The sequence below is a fragment of the Lichenostomus cassidix genome, chromosome 2, assembly GCF_008360975.1.
Source record: "Lichenostomus cassidix isolate B80296 chromosome 2, HeHo_3.0, whole genome shotgun sequence".
NCBI classification, from domain to species: Eukaryota; Metazoa; Chordata; class Aves; order Passeriformes; family Meliphagidae; genus Lichenostomus; species Lichenostomus cassidix.
Genome location: NC_139482.1, coordinates 111,294,766 through 111,311,681, shown reverse-complemented (window position 1 = coordinate 111,311,681; position 16,916 = coordinate 111,294,766).

Here is a 16,916-nt window from a genome sequence, read left to right as displayed (position 1 = left end):
CTACTACGTGCTCAGCTCAAATATTTGGTTTATGGCATGGGAATGGAAAGGCACAATCATAATTTTGACTGCAAATAGGTGGATATTTTACTGATAAGCTCTTTTTCTAAGTGTTAGGAAAAAAAATTAAGAAAAAGACCTAACCAGATTTGGAATAAACTTTTTTTACTTAATGTGACCAGCAAGCAGGAATGTCTAATATGAAATACTTTTTGTACAGTGTCTTAAAGACAAAATGATTCATTCTTCGGAAAGAAGAGCCTTTATGTTGAACGGGTCTAAATTTACATAATTTTTGGAATATAAAAGAGGAATATTAATATTTGTCAGTAAAATACAATGAAAAAATGTATAACACTGTGTAAGATGGGACAGGAAAATACAGTGCATGTAAAGGGAGTTTCATTTTATTTTTAATGAATAGTCTGTGTGGGGGGAGATACACAGCAAAACTGACTTTTCCTGATTAAAAAAAAACTGTATTCTTAGTTTCCAAGCATCCTCTCTATGTCTATTTTTACTTGCATTGCACAACAATGATACTTGGAACTCCCTTGGGACTGGCTACCACCTGTGTCTTGCTGCTGATTCTTCTTAGTCTTTCTAAAATATATTCTCCTTTGCCCTAGCAAAGTAAAATCACACTTTTTGTCTTCATCAAAACTATAAACATAATATTTCAGCCTAAGAAAATGATATTCAGTTGAGTTTTCTCAATAGGGAACAAACATTATCATTTTACTTCTGATTTCCTGCTAAGTGATTCACCTTTGCTACCATTCATTCATAGTCACTCAGAAGCAGAATACAATTGAAATATGGAGAATTATTTCTATTTCTTTTCCTGTGTAGGTCACTCTTTTGAAGCCACGCCTGACCTTACATAAGGGTAGCTAATATATTTCAGATTCTGCCTTAATCTACATTACTGTGAAATGTAGAAAGATTTTTTAAGAAACTGACTGTATAGCACAAGCACAGCTTCAACACCAATATGGCAAACCTAAATAAGGTGGACTGAAAGAATCCAACATCTTGGCTAAAATGGGAGTATATAAATCAAATTATTTACCATCTATAGAAAAATAGAGCAGTCTACTTTTTGTTTGCTTCCTCTTTTAGTGTCATATTTATAAGGAATAAACAGTGTTTTCAATTTCACGCAAACAAAATCCCGGGTATCTAGGTGGTATAAATTTCTACAGCACTTTTGACTGTGACTCTTTACAGTAACACCCATTTTCTGCTAGATTATTTTAAACTATTTTAAAATTTTAGTAATTTCTGAGAAGTCCTTGGTCTTGGGACAGATGTGGGTCAAGTGGGAATGATTCTGTGTCTATATAAATTAAAGAAAGTTACTGGAAAAGTTCTGGGATGATACACTGATCTACTCCATCCTGGTTTTGATGGATGTGTGTAAATGAGAGCTGGGGTCTGATGTAGGAACGTGTGGTGGCTTAACCCCATGCAGCCACTCATTCACTCCTCCACCAGCAGGATTGGAGAGAGAACTGGAGGAATAAAAGATAGAGAACTCGTGGGCTGAGATAAAGACAGATTAATAGGGAAAGCAAAAGCCATGTACAGAAGCAAAGCAAAACAAGGAATTAATTCACTGCTTCCCATGGTGTCAGAGACTGAAATAGTTCATGCCTCAAACATTGATATAAAGTTTTGCTCATTATAACAAAAAGTGTATAAAGAAGCCACAATCAAAGAAACCTCCCTGAAGATACCTGACTGGGACTTTGGACTGAGTCAAACTGCTGAGATTAGATAAAGGGAAACCTATTGTTCAATCATCTCAAGCTGAGAGAAAGGTATGCATACACAAAGGCCAAAGCCACCAGCTGTGCTGAGAATCATCCCTGGCTGAGTTTGGGGTGGGGGCAGAGCACAGCTGGGGTTGTGCCAGCTGTGGAACCCCCAGCCTCACTGGCTACATCCACGGGACTTTCACGTGAGAGGAGCTGACGGGGAGTCACAATCCATCACAGACCCCCCAGAGTGCTAGGCCTGGCACCACAAGAGTGCAGATGATGCGAGCAAAGTCTGCGGCTAGAGGCTGCCCCCTCCCCCGGGGGGACATGCCTGGACATTGCCCCTGGCCTGAGTGTATATTAACCCATAGCATTCTGTGCTTTTCGGGGGGACCACCACCACCGAGAAGACCGGCTGGAGAGGATCAACGCAATATCGTTGGGATCCACGGATGGTGACATTTTCTCTTTCTCTCTTTCTGTCCCCCCCACCTCTTTTCCTACTTCTCTTTTTCTCTCTTTTCTTCCCTCTCTCTCTCATATTTTCTATCAAATAAAACCCATACTATTGATTGGCATATGGTCTCGTTTGTACCTTAATTCGGGTAGAGGTATTTCTAAAGAACTTTAATATTTAGATCATAACACATGGGCAGGCAGGTGGTCAGCCATCTCCAGGACAACAGGGCCTCATCACATGTAACAGTGACTTGTGAAAACAAACACCATCACTCCAAATATTCCCTTCTTCCTCTTTCTTCCTCCCATTTTATATACAGAGCATGGAGTCATATGGTCTGGAATATCCCTGTGATCAGTTGGGGTCACCTGTCCCAGCTGTGTCTTTTCCCAGTCTCCCATGAACTCCAACCTTCCATGCCAAAATGGCAGAATGAGAAGCAGAAAAGGCTTCTTCTTGCTCTGTGCAAGCCCTGCTCAGCAGTAACAAAAACATCTCTATATTATCAACCCTGTGATCAGCACAAATCCAAAATACAACCCCATACCAGCCACTGTGAAGAAAATTAACTCTACCCGAAATAAAGCCAGCACAGAACACAAAAGCTTCATCCCTGCAAATGGTAACAAGGGCAGGATTAGAGCTTGTAGAAAAATACTTCCCCTGAATTATGAAGAAAGCTGGATAAACTCTTTTTTGCCTTATCCAAGTGTGTACTCCAGCCATGTAACAGACTGCAGTGACATGAGACAGGATATATGTCAGGCTGATTGAACAAGTCCCAGTATTCAAAGAAAATAAAGTCTCATCTTTAATTTCTACCAATAGATTCCTTAGATAAATTTTCCCACTGTCCTGTTAGGATCCTAATTTCCACCTGCTTAAGATGGTATAAGCCACTTTCTGAAGTTGTCTACCATTTTTATTTGTCTCAAAGAACAGCTTTGCAATGTGGCAATTTCCAATCTGTTGAAGATTGCAATACTTGTGTGCATTTCGGGTTTTTTTTCTGAAACAACATGAGCTCTCTTGAGCAGTTAATTTAGCATCTGAAAGTCTGCTCTTTTTTTATTGTTATTTCTTTCTTACCAGAAAGACTCTGCGTGCTACAAGTCATTATGCCTTCAAGACAAAGAACTGTTCTAATAGCACAGACTTTTTTAATATTAAGCTTTGTCTTGCTCTTTTTTAGAGTTTAGGAAAGCACTCAGCTATTTTTTCAAAGAACAAAAGAGGAAGGAAGAATGGGTGGACTGAGATAATTAATCCTAGCTCAAAACATTTGAATATGTAAGAGCTCATGGAAGTCATTTTTGACAAAAATAGGCACTTAAATGCTGATTCATTCAGTTAAATGGAAAACTGTCCATCAGATTGGCACTTTTTTGTGTAGTGAAATAAAAAATAACATGATGACAGGAAATTAAAGTGAAATTAGTTTGATAATAGCAAAAGCTTTTTCTTCTCTTAAAAAAAAAAAAAAAAAAAGAAAAAAATTGACATACAGTTTAGACAAAAGATGAATATTACCAGTATGCTTTGACAACCACTTTTAAAAAAGTAACTTGAGTCCTCATCTTGTGGTATGTCATATTCTTTACTCCTGGTCTACTTGACAAAGAAATGACAGTAAGGCAGCAAAGTAATCTAGAAGTTTAAATACTACTCAGAACAGGACATCAGAGCAGTATTGTCAAATATAGCTGTGAAAACCCCATAAATATCTAATTGTGGTGGTTTTGATTGGCCCAAAACATCAGTGAAGTGTTTTTAACATCGAAGAGAAATTTGGATCCCTCAGAAGCTGTTCTAGTAAGCCTAGGGAGGTGTCTGAGGGGTGGGGTGTAGCACAAAAATAGCTCCTGTGTGTCCTGAGTGCAAGTTCTGGAAGTTTTTACATCAAGTCCAGCAGAGCCAATCTCTGATGGCTCTGAAGGTGATGGACATGCTGCCGGCCAAGTTTGGGCCAATTGGAGGTGCTGGTTACGCCTCTGTGAAAACATATTTAAGAAAAATTCAAAACAAAGCAGGCGTGCACTTCTTTCACTTTGTAGTTGGAGGAGGAGGAGGTGCAGGTGAAAATATGTGAGGGAGAACAGCATGGAGATTGCCAAGGTCAGTGAAAAAGGAGGGAGAAAGAGGTGCTCCAGTGCTTCCGGCACTGGAGCTGAAACTTTCTGCTAGCTGTGGTGGAAGCTATGGGGGAGTCAGAAATTCCTCCTGCAGCCCATGGAGTCCATAAGGATGCAGAAATACACCCACAGCTCTCTCTCCAGAGGAGGAGGTGGATGCCTGGAAAAGACTGTGAACCAGTGGGAGTCTCATCTAAGAGTTAAAACTGCAAAAGACCTTGGCTGGGAGAGAAAGGCCTTGCTCCTGGGATGGAAGCAGCCTGGCCTCAGCTCGGGAGAGTCTGCACAGCACCCTATGGACAAAAGAACTCATGTTGCAGCAGAATTCAGGCGGGATGTTGCTCATGAGATTGGACCCACACCAAAGAAGTTCCCAGAGGACTGTCTCTCGTGGGAAGGACCCCTGGCTAAGTAGAGAACCTCTTTTCCTGATTAGACTGACCAGAGGACCCCTCAACCTGCCCCCTGTCTGTGTTGCTGGTTTGGAGAGAGGGAAGGGGGGGTGAGTGCAGAGACTGCTTCTTAAGAGGGTGGGGGTGAGAGCAGAAAACTGTCTGGAGAGAGAGAAACAGGTAGAGATAAAGAGTATTTGTAGTAGAAGAATTGTAGTGATGAATAAATTTGAAAATCTGCTCTGTGGACTGAAAAGAGACCCCACACCCTGCCCCCCCCACCTGGCTTGTGGATTGTAAAGGAAGAAAGGGAGTGAATACTATAAATTCATAAGAGGGAGGGGGAGTGAACAAAATAATGTATGAAAAGTTTATTTTTGCCTTGCATTTATCCTCCAATTCTGTTAGGTAATTAAATCACCTTTTGCAACTTTAAGCTTGAAGCCTGTTTGCCCTTTTTCGTGCGTCCTCCTAGCAAAGTCCTCTCTCAAACCCATGACACTAATAAAATTTTTTTTTTATAATCTTTCAGATTTTAGAGCATCTATTTCCTCGTGAAGACAAATTTTGGTATGGAGACGTTATTTACCTAAGAATTTCTATCTCAGAAGAATAGCAATCTTGATGATTTTTCTTAGTTAATTTAAAAAATAAAAGTCCAGCCTGAGGTGCTTAGGATTAAAACTGAAACAAGTTTTACATTCAATTAAGCTTGATATTTCAAGGGTCAAAAGTGAATTTAGCTCAAATTAAATTAAATACAGGAAAGATTTCCAATCCACATACTAACTCCAAGTGCTTTACCTCTTCACAACTGCTGACTGGACATTCTCTGCATCAGACACCATGGTCACTATCTTCTGGAGCTTGGAGGGCTTTTTCCCACTTGTTGCTTGAGGGTTTTTTCCCCAGCATCACAGATTTCCTCTTTCTTTATGGGCATAAACACAGGTGCAAATCTGTAGCTGTTGTACCACCGACTGTACATCAAGCACTCACCATTCACTGTGGGGAGAACCTGGGGTTTCCACAACAGAGGTGAGAAGAGCAAATCCTGGCAAAGCAAAAGATAGCATGGAGCTATTCTAATGTTTCTGTGATTTGTGGTTGGCTATGTATGAGAGCTCAGAACTCCAGGTAATTTCGGGCACTTGCATTTAGGGAAAGCAGTTTTATTCCAGCAGTTGAACTGATTTGACTGTCACTGACTGGTTCCAGTTTACTGATATTTCCACCTTTTTTTTTTAAACTATTGAACTGATATATAAGGCAAAACACCTTTGTGCTGTCAGACAGTTTGTATTTCCTTTTTTCATTGGGATTTGCCTATTCACTGGGCATTAAAATAGCACCTGGAGACATAAGGTGACAAATGAATTCATATAGCTTTTCTTGAAAAAACCCAAAACATATCATTAAGGTTTGGGGTTTTTTTACCTGAAACGTGAACTAATAGTATTCTCAAGGATAAGAAAATAAGTACAATATTTATTGTATTATTATTTCAGCTAAATATGGAGATGTTTAATGAGTCATCCAATCTCTCTTTACCTCCAGGCTGCATTGATTTAACATGTCTTCCTTCCTTAATGAATGAGCATTAAATATAACACCTGTGATTCCATAGCACTTTGACACTCAGTTCCTCTTCAGCACTCAACTCAGAGCGGTGCTGTCTATCTTGATTCAAGAGAGAGCAGTCCAAAAGCTCCATGCCTGGTGTACATCAGCCATCAACAGCCTTTCAACATGCATGGTTTACAATTGCAGTTTGCTGTGTCTAAATGTCATCTGCATTCTGAGATTGAATGAATGCCTGTACACACCAACAAAAAGGGAGAACAGATTATATATGCCAAGAGCTTCTGTTACTGTGTTTGGTTTTTTTTCACTGTACATGAATTACTGACCTCAGAGGACCCATCCTCTAGGTGAAAACTCTGCATTTACAAAGTATTTAAGTACAGTCTCCCAAACACATATTTATAACGTCCTTCCTTCTTTTACAAGTATAAGGCAATGTACTTCCTGAGATTTCTCTAGAGCAAACCAGTTTTTATTACTAAAGATTGTATCTGGTGTTCTAACAGCAGTTAATTTCCCTCAACAGTCACGTGTATATATACAGTCACACATAAATATAGAAAATTGTTTTCTTACAATTTATAACAGAAATAAGTTGGAAAACAAGACAGGAGACAAAAAGCCAATAGATTTTTAGAAGCTTTGCCATCTGGTCTATTATAAAATGAATCCAATGATCTGGAAAATATGTCTATAAGCAAAATGTATGCATATATGAATAGAGGCATTCAGAACTGAAGTCTACTTATAAGTAACTATGGCCAAAGCATATTAATTGTTCAGTTTTACATGTGAAAGTCCACAACAGGATAGCAAAGGCAACAACAACCAGAAAAGCCATCTTCTATATCTTACTACCTTCTGCTTTTAAATCAGTACACTTTTTTCTTACTACCACGGGGCATGGTATTAAAATGGGAACAGGTGAAGAACTGGCCTATTAGATAATGAGCATGATAGACAATCTAGTTGGCAAAAGACAATTGAAATATTTTGGAAGAGATACAACTATTGTCTGTGAACATTATAGGAAGTAAATGCTGGAGAATTAATAGTTAAACAAAGGTAATGCTGGGGCCAGAAATTACGAAGGTGAGCTGAGCAGAGAGTAATTCAGCAGAGGAAGTGTTCAACATCAGGCTGGATGGAGCTCTGAGCAACCTGGTCTAGTGGAAAGTGTGTCTTCCCTTAGGTGGAAAGTTGGAACTAGGTGGTCTTTAAGGTCCCTTCCGACCCAAACCATTCTATAATTCTGTGATTCTGTGATTCTACAATTCTATGACTATGATTCTATGACATCTATCCTAAACAAGAACAAGCCTCTGGAACGGTTTTCTAAAAGCAGTGGAGACAGAAATACAACTTGTTTTAAAACTGAAGCTTGATGCATTTTTGGGAAGGATCATATGAGAGTTTCCTTTTATATCAAGAGTTTGGAGCTGATGACTTAGCAAATCCCTTCAACTCTTCTGTTGTTTTTCATTATATTTTTATGCTATGGTTTTCAACACTTTGCAGATTGCCATCTGAACCACTTCATAGATTTGCCTTTACAGCAACTAAATTGATTTCTGTCATTCTAGAAAAGTAAGTCTGATAATTGAGAATTTATTTCACAACAAACCTTTGAAAAATGCATCACAACAATTATTTTACTGGTTTTCTTTGTCTTTAAAAAATGGAAAACTGATAATAATTTATTTTTAGTGTATTATATGTCTACATCAGTTGCAGTCAATTGTATCTGGAGTCCTGGGAATTAATCTGACAATCATATTACACTTTACAGCCATTTCCTAGGTAACTAAAAGAGCCACATACATGCAATACAGCCATTAGAAAAATTTTCTTTTCCCTAGTGGCTTCTCTTTTATTTTTCAACTCTTCCATATCCACTAAACTTTTTGTAATGGTAGACAGATGTGAAGTGCACTAATGAGCTGTGAGTGAGAAAAAGAACAAGAGAGACTGAAATGTCATGAAACGTGAAAGGGACAGAGTCCAATCTGGGGGTAAAAACAGCATCTGTGAAAAATAATCAGTCAAAATTTGAATGCTTGTTGGAATCCACTTTTATTTGCAAGAGAAAGAACTGGTAGCAAAATTTTTTTTCTTATTTATTTAATATGTCAGTTCATTGAAATCTTTTTTTACATGGAGAGTGGAGCTCCTGAAGAGAAAACATTTCTAATTAAGACATGAAAAACAGGCCCACCAGGAACTTAGTGTAAAACAAAAGGCAAGAACTACAATGGCAGGAGTATAGGTGACTAAGAGTATATTTTCTTGATTTACTGTGTTTTTTCCCCTTGAAAACTTTGTGTGTTTATCCATGGACTCTTGGTTTGTCTCTTTTTGGAAATGTGGAAAAAGCTGGACTTGCAGTTTATTTGAAAAGGTCATTGATATCTTCTTTTTTTTTGGTCTTCCACACAAAATAATATTTTTGTCTCTTTTTACTTTTGAAAAGGGCTTTTTTCCTTTGAAAGGTGAGGTTTTAATTCCAGTACTGTGTAAACAGTCAGTCTTCCAATTTTGTTTCTCTACTTAAAGAATGTTGTTGGGATGACCAGTAATTTTTCAGACCTCCAATAGTAAGAAAAGAGAGGGATGGCCTACTTTCTAGGGGGACAGACGGAAGAGGGTAAGTTTAACTTTAGTTTTTTGCCAAGCTGGAACAATTTCAGGGCACAGGAGTTTGGGATATCTGGGGCAGCAGCAAGGCATCACTTGTTCAAGCTGATTTCCTACTGTTTGGTAGTGAAGAAGCCCAGAGGTTAGAAGGAATTTCTGTGTGTTCACCAGGCAAGAGGGTTTTTGTGTTCTGAAATTGGCTATTATACCTATTTGGGCTGGCAGCCTTTTACTCTTGGCAGCAGGAAGATGCAGATGTTCACTCTGGATATTGGCATTGATGATCATGGTACATTTTCCTTCTGTACATGTTCTGAAACTTCAAGTAAATGACAGATAAATAGCATATATTGTGTTTATAGGACAGTTTGTATGCACATTTTTATTATTATGTATTTTTATTTATGTCAAAACGCACAAACAAAATACCTCTTGTGGGACTGTGAAGATCTTCATTGACCTTCCGTACAGATGATAGAGAAACATCATATTTTATCTTCACTTCATCCTTTTTTAGAGAACAGCGATGGGTTCTTGGCTTGAGATCTCTCGCTTCCATCCAGGTGGCAGTGCTGAACCGTATTTAACAGTTCCATAAAGTCTGCATATGCACATTTACAAACTTCAAGGAAATGTCAGGATGCAATACCATCAATGCACAAAATTGGAAGTGGAGGCGGCCAAAATTCCAGTTTTTCTTCACTTGGTACATGATGATAGGAGGCTTTCACTGTTACTCGTCTCAGTGCGAGCAGCAATGAAGTCACATGACATGTGGGAGAACGTGCCAAACAAGATAACAACTTCCTACCTCACACAAGCCAATAATAGTTTGAGGGAGAGAGAAGAGCTTGTTTTGAGCTGCTTCACTACTCTCCAGGAAATTACTCCAATGAAAATTTCTGCTTTATTTATCAGTTCTTTCTCTTCCCGATTAAGTAGTAGGCTTTGGGAAATACTAAAATTAATTCTGAAGTCATTTTTCCCTCATTGAGGATGGGGTACACTTGCAGTTATTTTTCAATTTTTTTTTTTTTTGTGTTTTGGATATAACAAAAATGATTTTCCATCAGATGTGTTCCCTTTTCTTCAAAACTCATTCAGCTAATAAATGCCAGTGATTTGGTATGAATACAGTTTTACTGAAAGATCAGAGGGCATTTTAACATTCTTGTGTGCTCTGGACATGACTTCTAATGCATGCCAAAATCAAACCTGGGAGCACAGCTTCCCTCAAAGTGCCTTGCTTTCTGCTGGAAGATACTCTCGTCTGCTGAGTGGTGATGTGCATGACAGTGCATTCACCCTGTCACAAGAAGCAGCTGTCAGGACTGAACTTGCATTGCCAAGTCCACCTATTTGACAGATTGTAAACAGGCAATAAGTCCTGCTTGAAAGATTTAAAACTGAATCTCCATGCCATTTTTTCAGTAAGTTGAAGAGAAGAAAATAGATGAAACTAGGTAGAGCTATGACAAGAGCTGTTGTCATTTGCAATTCTCACATGTTCTCCTATGGGATTGTTTATATGGAAGAGCATGGGGGCAAAATGAAAAGGAAGTGTGTTCAACAGAATAAGTCTCTCACACAAGACTGAGCATAGTAATCACATAATCATAAAATGGATTGAGTTGGAAGGGACATCTTCTACAGCAATCCCCCTATGATGGGCACAGACAACATTCAAAGATCTATCCAACCCCGCCTTGAATCCTTTTAGGGATGGGGCACCCACAACATTTCTGGGGAGCCATTCTCATAGTAAAAATATATATTCCTTATGTTCAGTCTAAACCTACCTTTTTATAAAAACCACTTCCCCTTGACAATTGCTACAGGCCCTACTAAACAGTATGTCTCCGTGTGTTTTATAAACCTCCTTTAAATATTGAAAGGCTTCACTAAGGTCTCCCTGGAGCCTTCTCAGGCTGAACACTACTATCTCAGTCTTTCTTCATAGGAGAGGTGCTCCAGCCACCTGATCATCTTTTTGACCCTACTCTGGACTCACTTCAACAGGTCCATGGCTTTCCTGTGCTGGGGACCCCAGAGCTGAATGCAGCACTCCAGGTGGGGTCTTCAGAGGGGAGAATTGCATAAGAGGAGATGTGAGAATTGCTTATGAAGGCAGGTTTGATTAATGAGACCAAATATACAGTTGCTGTTTTCTGAATTCACATATAATGAGACAAATATATTGAAAAATTTGGGAAGGGGTATTCAAGAAGAGACTCCCTTTGGGGACAGGAAGCAGAACAAAATTACAAGCCTTGCACAGAGTTCTTGTCAATTCAGCAATGACTTTCTTGTCAGATCTTTACAAGATGGACAGACACTGTTACTAATTAAAGTGTGTGCGTTTCCAATTTTGAATGCAAGACTAACCCAGAACTCTCATCTCTTCTGTGTGCAAGCAGTGCAATGCTGCTGATCATGTCAACATTATACACTGTATTTCTGCTCTGACATCACGTTCCTCATAGTCCAAATTCTGAAGAGGTATTGGGTTTAATATTTTTATCTGATCTAAAAGGCTTCATTACTGTTAAAATCAAGCCTGAGAGGATACCATTGTGATGATATTAGTCTATTTCAAAAGAGATAAGAACTAGTAGGTATTTTTCACAGGAAATATAATGACTGACATACTTTTTCATACAGTGAAACTGGCAGATATTGGCCTTTGCTACAGCACACATTTTTCTAAAATTTTACTTCTTTCTTCATGTCAGATTGCTGGTGTCATGATATGATTTTCAGGAGCTTCTCAAATTATTTGACTGATATTCAGCTTTGGTGTTAAACATAGTTCTATTGACCACAACAGCATCTATGACTAACTGCAATTTCAGCTTCTGGTGCGAGCCAGTCTTTTTTTTCTTTCAGGAGAAACAAACCTTGATACAAAGCTATTAATAACTTTTTTTCATGGGCTTTGAAGTATATCATAAATGCCTTGCATACAAATTTCAAAAATTTTTTATAGTCTTTGAATTAGTAAGGTTTTAAAGTGGAGAAGTCCTTTAATAGACCAGTGAAATATTAATTCACACTATAGGGAATATTTCTTCTTTGTATCACTGTATTTTGAGGAGAACTAGCAACAACTGGTTATTTATTTTCTCTGTGATACATAATTTTTTTTAGAGTAAAGGCAGTCTGCTACTGTGATAACTATTAAAATCTGAATAAATTCTTTCCATTTAAAAATTTAGTTTATTTCTTACTTGATTCATTATTTTCAATTTACTTCTTTGATGTGGTGATTGTGGGACAACTGGCATCCCTCAAATGACTTAGAGGGGAAAAAAGGGATCACAGATATAATATTCAATCAACAAACAGTTTCAAATCTGTGGAATCCTGAAGAGGTGGTACAAAAAAAATCTTCAAAGAAACAAGACTATTGGATCCACACTGTGCCTAACTATCACTGACGTCAACCAAGCACTGAAAAACTCAGACATTCACAAAGTACGACTAGACTGAACTAAGAACTGTAGTAAGTTTTGTTGAGCAAGATTTTCAATGAAAGCAAAAAAGCAGATGTAAGAAATATTTCAGTGGAAGATTCTTTATGAATCCATTCTGGATTGCATAAACTGGATGAAAGTGTTTTCAGTAGTGATATTAGTTTATATTACTGCCAGCTGGAGAATGTTTTTAATTTTGGACAGTTTACATTTGGCTTGAATAATCATTTAAAAATTGTTGGTAAATACTGTGAAACATTGAAAGAGAATACAGGAAAGAAAACCAACAATATTAGAAGGATTTGACACAATGACATAACAATACAAGCTGGTTTTGTGTTTTTTATATTAGAGAGTTATTTCCCTGATATTAAAAAGAAAAAGAAAGCAACCAGGACTAACTCTAAACGTATGTTAATAACACGGGAGAGCATTCCTTGATTGCATTTTAAATATGATAGGCTAACTAGCAAGATATCTTTTTTTATCATAATGAACCTGACAAAGACATTCAGCAAATTTAGTCCTTGTCATTTTTCAGTTAAGCATATTTTCATACCTCATGCTCTCTTAGTGTGCCTTTGACTAGTGTTGACAAGTGACTAACTAACAAACTGACACTGGAGGTGTTTATGTGTGCACAAATAGGAAAAAAAACCCAACACCAAAATTAAACAACAACCACCAAAACCCAAACAAGTTTGATCTAAAAACTGCCTACCAGAGAAGGAGTTCATGTAATACTTGCTAAGAACAGTAAGCAATGGTTTTAATCATTTTCAGCCCTCCATTTTTTTCTTTGCTTGCTTTAAAACATGTCAGTGTTATTTTCTGCCTTGTTTGTGAGACTGAAATGAATTAAATGGTCAAACTGATTTTATTAGTTACCCTAAGATAGCCTAGAACACAAATTATGCCATTTGCTTGCCTTCAAATTTTGTGGATTGCTACCCAGGGTTGTTAGTGATGTAACTCTGGATAATTCATCTTCCATTTCAAAGCTGCTGAACTTGCTTACATTTATCATGGGACTAAAGATCATACCCAAGTGTGAGTGTAAAACTGTCACCTCGGGTGGCTCATATTTTTGTCCAAACACTTGTATTCTTGAATCAATTTATAAATGGGATTTTTATTCTGCAATCACGTAACCATATTTTGAATAATGACGGTTACTTTAAAATTTTATGTCACCATCAAAAATAGAAGGATTAGTAGAATTTTGTGAACTTCTACTCTTGTTGAAGTCTCATTTTTTATTTATTATGTTTTGGGAAAAGACAGGGTCTTTAAAAACAACTTGTTCTGAACAGAATATGGCAAACACATTGAGCCAAACCATAATATTGGAAGCATTTTACAGTACATAGTATATAACTATATTAATTATAAGTAATTATAGGTATTATAATATCTTCTAGTCAATACATCCTAGATCGCCCATCTCCCAAGGAAATACCCAAAGCAGACTACTCCTTCTAGTGGGAGTAAGGTGTCAGAAAATACCCCTCAGTTTACTGAAGGTCTTGATATAGGAGAGTAAGATCATCATGGGAAGGAGGAAGCTGCTTATTTTAGCTAAAGGTGTCACTTCCTAACTGGAATTGTTTACTAGCATAAAGGGTTTGTAATGAAAGAAAACCAGATGAAATACTGTGAATTAGATTAAAGACACAAGGTCAAATTTGTGTTGGTAAAACAGTTTCTGCTGTGAGACCATAAAGAATGTTATTTTATGAATAGTTTTTTGTAATTTATCTCTTTTTGTTTCTCAGTATTAGTCTTCTATCCACAAAAATGAGATATTGTAGCCTGAAGAAGAAATTTAGCTAAGACAAATTCTAAAGTGATTCAGGACTAATAATATTCTCTTACGTGCAATGCTTCATTCCTGTGAAATTTGTGCCCTAGTGGTATCCAAAAGCTTCTTACAAAGCTATTATTTTTTCACTGTTGATCAGACTTTGCTCAGAGCAGCTTGAATAGTAACCTAAAACAAAATCAAACTAAAAACCCAGCAAATCACTGTTCTGCCATTATGTTGTACCTTCCTTAAATATATTTCAGAAACTATAGATTTTGTGTCCAAAACTTCTGTAAACAAGAAGTGATTGATGCCATGTGATAAACACCACTGTGAATTTTACTCAACCTTGTTAAGAATATGTTGAAATCAACAGATTACTCCCACAAAAACGGGTCTTCAAAAAATATTAAGAAAAAGACAAAGCGTCTTTTATGTTTTTAAATATGTAAATAAATATTCAAATGGCTAGAGAATATACCTGGAAAAGATTGGAAATGGTCCCTAAGAGCTCAGTTCTCATCTCCAGTGGGAAGGAGTATGCAAGGTGCATTTATACAATAAGTCTCAGCCCGAGAAGGAGAAATGCATGAAGTGCAAACCACAGAGTTGTATCAGCCTTATCACCCAACTAGTGGTTCCACAAAGAAGCAGGGATGAAAAGCCTGGGCTTGGCTTTACATTGGCAAGATTTGGCTGCTTCCACAACCTGGGCAAAGAGCTGTTCAGTTGTCTGTGCCATAGTCAATTGGGCAATCTGATCATCAAGAGACACCTGTCCCTGGTATCTCTCCACCCTTTAGATGTTCATGTACTAAGCTGTTGCTAAGACAAGTGAATCAGGAGACAGAATCAGGAAGCAACAATCTCCCCAGACAGCTAGGAACTTTAAGGATGAAGCACAAAATTGTTCCTGCAAATAATAATGAATTAAAAAATAATAAGGAAAAATAAATTAGAAAATAATTTTTGGTGACAAATTCTTCTGCTGTGGAAAAGGACATCTTCTATTAAAATTAATTTAGAAACTTCTTCTAAATAGTGTTGAAAGTACTGAGGTTTAGCTGTTTTTCACCAAGAGTGTGTTCCAGTAAACAAGGTATTGGTATCAATTTTGAGAATAATTTTAATAAAACTGGAAAAATTAAAAAGACTTGCAATGCTTCATAAGGAAAATAACAAAGTCATTCTGAAATTTTTCACTTGCAGAAAATACAATGAATTTTTTAAAAGCTAGAATAGACATCCAGCAGTAAGGACAACTCCTCTTTTAAGAGGTTACCAAAACAGATATTGTATTTTCTCACATAGTTAATATTCAAAGCAACAGAAATCACATGACACCAAATCAACTGTATAAGTAAGATTTCAATTTTCAGCAATTTTTGTTCGATTTCATTTTCCAGTTAATATCGAGTCCTGTGTGTAGCCTGTATCTACTAAAATCTTAGGTATTTAACATTCTTATTAAGTCCCCAGATATTGTGTCCTTTGCAATGTGGTGTGTCAGGCTGTGTCATTCATACAGGCATTAAAGCTCACTTTGTGGTATTTTTAATTATCAACTCTATTAAGTTTTGACAGGTGAGTTGAGAATTGTATTGCCTGCTCTCAGTGGCCATGGGAGATCAGCAAGGGTTTCTGAGTTCAGATGTTCAGGGAATGCCTCAGACTCATCCCAGCTCCATCTTGAGGAATTTGTCCAAATATATTCCAGGATGCTTGCTGCCACTCCTAACATGTCTAGGTTTCTATAAAGAAAAAACAGCTGGTCCATAATCTGGACATTTACTGGCCACTGGTCACAAAGTTCTCATGTAGGCCACTTATATGAAATCATGTAAGAAATCACTATGTTATGCTCCTTAAGAGAAACTTTATAAGACAAATAATAGTACTTCTCAAAATTCACTTTCAAAATCAAAAAACCCCCAAATTTACCTAAAGTTAACATAAAAATTTTGGAAGTTTATTCTAGTAGCCCCTTTCCATCACCACTTCATTGAGAAGTCAAATTTCTTCATATATTTCCATCTAACCAAACTTCTAAGTTACTCTTAAAATTAATATCCTTTACCTTGAGTAAGGAGATAAGCCATAGAAATAGTATGACTTTTTAACTAGTTAGAAATTCAGGTATTTTTGCTGATTATTTGAATAAGAAATCTCTAGTTACAGATCTTTCAGTATGAAATGTTTTTGATGGTATCCATCTGTTGCCTTTCTACCTCAGTATTCTTTCTCAAGCATGTCTACCCTGTTGACATTCAGTTGTTATTCTCTAATTCTCTCAGGTCCAAACTAAAATATGTTTATTTCAATACTGTATTGCCAGAAAAATTGGAAATTATTATTTTTTTATCACTGCCTTCACCAACACTTAAATAAAAAATACATTCACTATTATCAGTTCTGTATTTTAATGCCTTCTGTGAAATTATATGTGATAGGAGCAAAATACTTTTAATATACAAGCTTTTCCTGTAAATTCATCTAAGTTGCATCAACTGAAAAATCTTGAGTAAAAGCTTATCTGTGATATCAGCTACTGTACGAAAACAGTCTGGGCAGAAACGAATCTATACTTACAGAACTGGGCATAAACACATTGCTTTATAAACCTCACAGTATCTGCAGCTAGGAAAATGAAAATAACTGACTAGCCAGCAAGACT